We start from the raw sequence: 6000 nt of genomic DNA on the forward strand, positions 1-6000 counted from the left end.
CGGCGAGCGAGGTGGATGTTTAGTGTGGGAGATTTAACCGAAAATAACAACTAACATCGGAAAGTGGTAGGATGGGAACATCACAGCCAGTTATGACTTAAACTGGTTGATAACGTCCTTCCGATGCTTGCTCAGTTTATACCCATCTTCTCGATTGAAGTTGTGTCTGTGTCTGTATATGTGGATGGCTTCATGAACGATTTTTTGTTGATAGCCAGTGGGTTTGCAAAGTACCTTCGTCTTAGAAAAATACATTTCGTGTGAACCCACCGCATTAAAACAATGATCAGCCACGGCCGAGGTATTGGTCCTACCGTGTTTCAGATCTGCCTTGTGTTCACGATCATGGTCCGAGACATGTCGCTTAACTCCTGCATGCCTTGTGCGGTCTGTCTTTGTCCCTGCACGTTATGAAGAGTGGTAGTGTAGTGATCAGTTTATTTAGCTGTGAATCCGTTGGCCAGAGTTCAATTTCCATTCACAGCTAACATTAGTGGTGAGTGGTATCTGATCTGGTACTGGACCTCCCCTAGATAAACTCAAGGTTGAGACAAGGGTGGCCGGGCATGGTGCTTTCCACACAACATCCTCCTGCACAATGCTGGAATTCATATGTGCTCAATCTTCAATGTAGGCTATAATGGGGGATCTTTACCTTTGTGTGTGTCTATCTTCTTGATGTGCTTGTGTGTCTGTATGTGGGACGCAATGGTTAGCGCGTTTTGCTACGAACCCAGCGACCCGAGTTTTGATTCCGACTCACGATAGCAGTGGCGAATATTTGAATCGGTCCTGGGTCTTCCCTATGTCGACTCAGCCCCAAATGAGTACCTGGTGCGGTGTATAATCATCACCACGAGGGAGACAAAGGCGGCCGGGCGTGGTGCTCGTCACCCACCCTCTCGTCTATCGCGCCGGCCTTCATAGGTGCTCACTAACAGTACTTACCCCAACAGTGGGTTAGGGCTATATAGAGGATCGTTGTTTTTGTGTGAGGGATGATGGTTTGTGTGTGTGAATAGAGGGGCTGCGTGAGTGGGCAATTGTTCTCTGCAGGGTAGACAGAGGGCGGAACATGTGGAGGGAGGGGAGGAGCAGGTGGATAGTAATAAAAGTGTATGACTAATGCATGGGGAATGCAGACTTTGTGTTGAAGAGATGGGTGCCAGATCTCGCTCACCATCCCTTAACTCCCTTGCACACTTCACAACATCCCTCATCATTTTCGCACCCCTAAAATCGTTCATACCACCCCCCACAACCCCCTTCACAGCTCGACTCCCAATCATTACTCACCCCTGTACACCTCTCACCATCCCTCACCTGCCGCATGCAGCCCTCACCGTTCCATACTTGACTTTCTGCTCACCCGGGATGCCCTGTCGTCCCTCCACTTCACCACTCCCCCCACACTGGAAACGTTTTCATATTATTATAATTAAATATATAATACGCCCCTCTCCATTGTCACAGCGAATTCCCGTTAAAGGGCAGAGCGAGTGGCGACAGCGGTGAGGAACGCGAGTTATTGACGCCCCCCCTCTCCCCCTGCCAACCCCATTCCTCACGGCCCCCTTTATCCCAACCCTGACCGCTCCCCTACCCTATTGCCCCACCCACAAGGACGGAATGTATGTGTTGAGATATCAGCTGCTTGACACATGATCCGTCTAGCCCATTGTGTTTTTATAGTAGAGACCTATGTGATCCATGGCCAAGTGGTATATTAGTTAGCACCACGCCTTTGTCTCCCTTTGTCTCCTCAGCCCTCATGTCAAACGCATTGCCTGCAACCAAATTGCCATGAAATCCCTCGGAAGCTAAGCATGGATGAGCCCAGTAAGTTGCTTGTGTGACGGCACGCCGATTGTCCACCACGGCAGGCACAGTCGGTTGGGTGTTTCGAAGTAAAACCGACAGAGGTATTTCCAATTGTGAGCCTTTAAATGCAAAAGTTTTTGTTCAGTAATTTCCTCTGAAAGCAGGTACATGCAATGGCGGAGCCAGGATTTTCAGGTAGGGGGGGCAACCCCTCCAGCAATGAAAAATTATAGGCGTTGGAAGTAAGTAAGGACTTGTCCCTTGCTTTTTATTCGACGTGTGTGTGGCGATGGAGCAGCCATCGATCGAGGGTCGAATTCGAACCGTGTTGTGTGATCGGCATCGCGCTCGCTGAAGGTGTTTGCCTTCAGGGAAGTCGTGGACTCTGTATACGCAACTGCACACATTTTTGTGAGTCACTTATAACTGCTTTGCCGTTACTTATTGCCAATTATGAACTCAGACTATTGTCCTATCATCTCATAGAGTCCCTGGCACGTAATAATATGCTACACAGTGGCAGTGGGGGTCGCAAAATGCCGATTTATTACTAATCAACCCCAATAATCTGATCGAAATTAGGGATTTCGATCGGGTCATTGGGGGGGCACGAGCCACCCCACCCCCCCCCCCCCCCCCCCCACTAGCTATGCCAGTGGGAACATTCTTGGCTATACCCGGTTTGAAACCTTGATGGTGCCAATGCCGCCCTCATACATCACCCACCTATCATCCGATTGGCTCGTTCCGGATTACCTCACCCCTGTTGTTGCGAACTGCCTTTGCAATCTCATCCCTTATTGACCAGATCTTTGGAACTTTCCAGAAAACTCCTCCGCTGTCTCCAGATGGCTTGAGTTAGAGTTACAGTCCACATTGCCACCTCACTCAGTTACCAACTCATTACACGTCTCTCTCCCATACCGATCTCTGCCATCTGATCCACTACAATTGTATGGGAGACTGCTTTGGAATAAAAAAAAAAGTGTTGTAGGCATGAGGTTGCACGGTGGCTGTGAGATGCCTGTACATCAATTGATAATTATTAAGTGAGTCTGTGTGGAGCTTGATGTGTTTTGTTTGGGTTTTCTGGTTTCCTCCGACATGAAGCCAAACTCTCATTAATGGAATGCGCCAAATATGTAAGAGTGCAACAGGACTCTTGAAAAAAGGTCTTGAAACTCGGTGGGGATTTCCTGGATAAATAATCAACGTGACTATTGGCATTATTTCATCACACCAGGTGCTCCCTTAAAACTGAGCCACCCTAGGCGAGACCCAACCAGTATAAATTTAGATATAATATTCAGAAATCACCACTGACATTAGGCATGACCAAGAATTTAACACAAATTGCCAGGTTCATACAGCACACTCCACACCTGAATGGCTATATGGCGTATTTGTCTGGCACAGCAGTTGGCATACTGCGCTATGTGTGTGGGAACAGATTTGTACAACTCTTTTGCCTCTGGGCACATTTGGGCTGCATCTTTCCGGACAGTCTTACAAAAGCCAGATACTAAGGTAATACAAAACACCACATTCATGAATAATATTGCCTTATAAAAGAAGAATACATAGTAGGTGGATACTTGAGGCAATGACGCTTATTCAGAGTAGGGAGGGCAGATAGATTCAATCTTTATTTTGTGTGCCAATATTGCTTGCAATAAAGTAGGCATCGGTGCACATTACAGCAGAACGGGAATGGTACAGAAGCATACAGCAAGAGGAATGAGAAAACCCGTCACGACCTCAGCAGCTTACAATTGAAGATTGCCCTTTAAAATTATGAGGGCCTTCAAAACTTAGTTGTGAGATCAGGTTTCACCTAAAATGTTAGTCATATATTTATTTTTCAAGGCAGTGTTAATAATAAAGTTATTGATTTTTGGTTTATTGCAGTGTGATACAGAAGGAGGAATTCCTGGATGTGAGAACATATAAGGGTTAAAGACAATATAAACTAGTCATAAAGTGGGCACGGCAGGACACATTGTTCCAAGGCATGATGGTCAGTGGTCAATAATAGTGACAAGAGTGGCTGGCTGCCAAGGAATGGAATGCATCAGTGAGTATTTCCTGGACCAAGATTTTAACTCCCCTTCTCCCTCTCCTCTCCTCCATTGCTCCTATACTATACCCATCTCCTCCCCGGGTTTTCACGTGGACCATGGAACCGTCACCAGTTTATACTCAGCTCCCACCCTTCCTGGCCCATCCTCAATTTTTGCCGTTTCTCCAAACCGTCTGGTTCCCATGGCTTCAACTTTTCTAAACTCGTATCCTCATCACCTCTCCACCTCGTACCCCTATAACCACTTATTCACTGCGTCCCTCCTCAACCCCCCAACTCATTGGCTCCCATTCCCTACCCATCTCCCTGCTTCCTCTTATATGAGACCATAACTATTCACAATCGTATCCGACAGGAGTGCAGCGAAATCCTAGGTCTCACTGAGACATGGATCTCCAGTGGCGGCTCATTTCCCCTTCGGTTAAACCACTCACCACATTACCCACCCTAAGCGTCACGGCAAAGGAGTGCTTTTCATCTACCAATCCTCCCATGGCCCAATACCCTACTCTAGTGCTCTGACCTCCTATGAGCAACTCATCATGTTGCACCCCGCTCATCTTATGCTAAAAACCACAAATCATCCACCTAGACATTCACCAAAGACTTTTCCTCTCTCCTATGTTCCCTTCACTTTTCCACTCAAGACTTCAACTTACACATCGACTTCTCTCCCCATTGACTCTGCTCTCCTTTCCTACTTCAGCCTCACCCTCCATATCGATTTTCATACCCACGCTCATGACCATCTTGCCCTCCTAATCACACTTGACCTCGATACCTCCCATCTACAAATCCTCGACAAAGTGGTCTCTGACCAATTCCTTGTCTCAACCTCTCCTGCTGCCCCTGACAAGATTTACCCCTCCTCCTGGATGCCCTTACCAGCTCCAACCTCTCGACAATCTGGTAATTAATTCGTACATTCTCACCTGCACCGATGTCCTCAACTCCTGCCTATCATCTATCTTTGACACTCGTACCCACACATCCTAGAACATCTCCCACCTAAATATAATGAAGTCACAAGGCCGGAGAGTTGAGCACGAATACCGCTCATCCTAACTGCCCATTGAACGCAAAATATAGCTGATGCATCTTAATATCTGCCCATTCAAAAATCACCCTGGAGGGTAATACATATGTAGTGGATTAACACGCGCATACAGGGGGGAATGGTAAAGACGCGCGAGTTATGGACAGTGGGGTTACGGTGGGCCGGCCAGGTGTGGCGGCAGGAAACTGTGCAGTAATGACGGGCCAATTAAGCTGGAGAGCGATGTACGGCTGTGATTGGCTGGGGTTGTTGTCAAGGGCGGAGTGGCACCTGGATGTCTGGGGATAGAGGGGGGCAAGTAACAGGTGCGGGGGGACGCGGGGCGTCGGTGGCACGCGGCCTAATTAATTGGTTGGTAATGAGAACGGGGATATATTCGGGAGACGGGAAGAACGAGGGGAGTTGTCGCTGGGACTGGAACGAAGCAAAAAGTATTTGATCCCCTGCTGATTTTGTACGTTTGCCCACTGACAAAGAAGTGATCAGTCTATAATTTTAATGGTAGGTTTATTTGAACAGTGAGAAACAGAATAACATCAAATAAAATCCTGAAAAACGCATGTCAAAAATTATATAAATTGATTTGCATTTTAATGAGGGAAATAAGTATTTGACCCCCTCTCAATCAGAAAGATTTCTGGCTCCCAGGTCTCTTTTATACAGGTAACGAGCTGAGATTAGGAGCACACTCTTAAAGGGAGTGCTTGAAATCTCAGCTTGTTACCTGTATAAAAGGCACCTTCCACAGAAGCAATCAATCAGATTCCAAACTCTCCACCATGGCCAAGACCAAAGAGCTCTCCAAGGATGTCAGGGACAAGATTGTAGACCTACACAAGGCTGGAATGGTCTACAAGACCATTGCCAAGCAGCTTGGTGAGAAGGTGACAACAGTTGGTGCGGTTATTCGCAAATGGAAGAAACACGAAAGAATTGTCAGCCTGGGGCTCCATGCAAGATCTCACCTCGTGGAGTTGCAATGATCATGAGAACGGTGAGGAATCAGCCCAGAACTACACGGGAGGATCTTGTCAATGATTTC

This window comes from Petromyzon marinus, chromosome 63, assembly GCF_048934315.1.
Source record: "Petromyzon marinus isolate PM22_M1 ecotype Great Lakes invasive population chromosome 63, UKy_Petmar_22M1.pri1.0, whole genome shotgun sequence".
NCBI classification, from domain to species: Eukaryota; Metazoa; Chordata; class Hyperoartia; order Petromyzontiformes; family Petromyzontidae; genus Petromyzon; species Petromyzon marinus.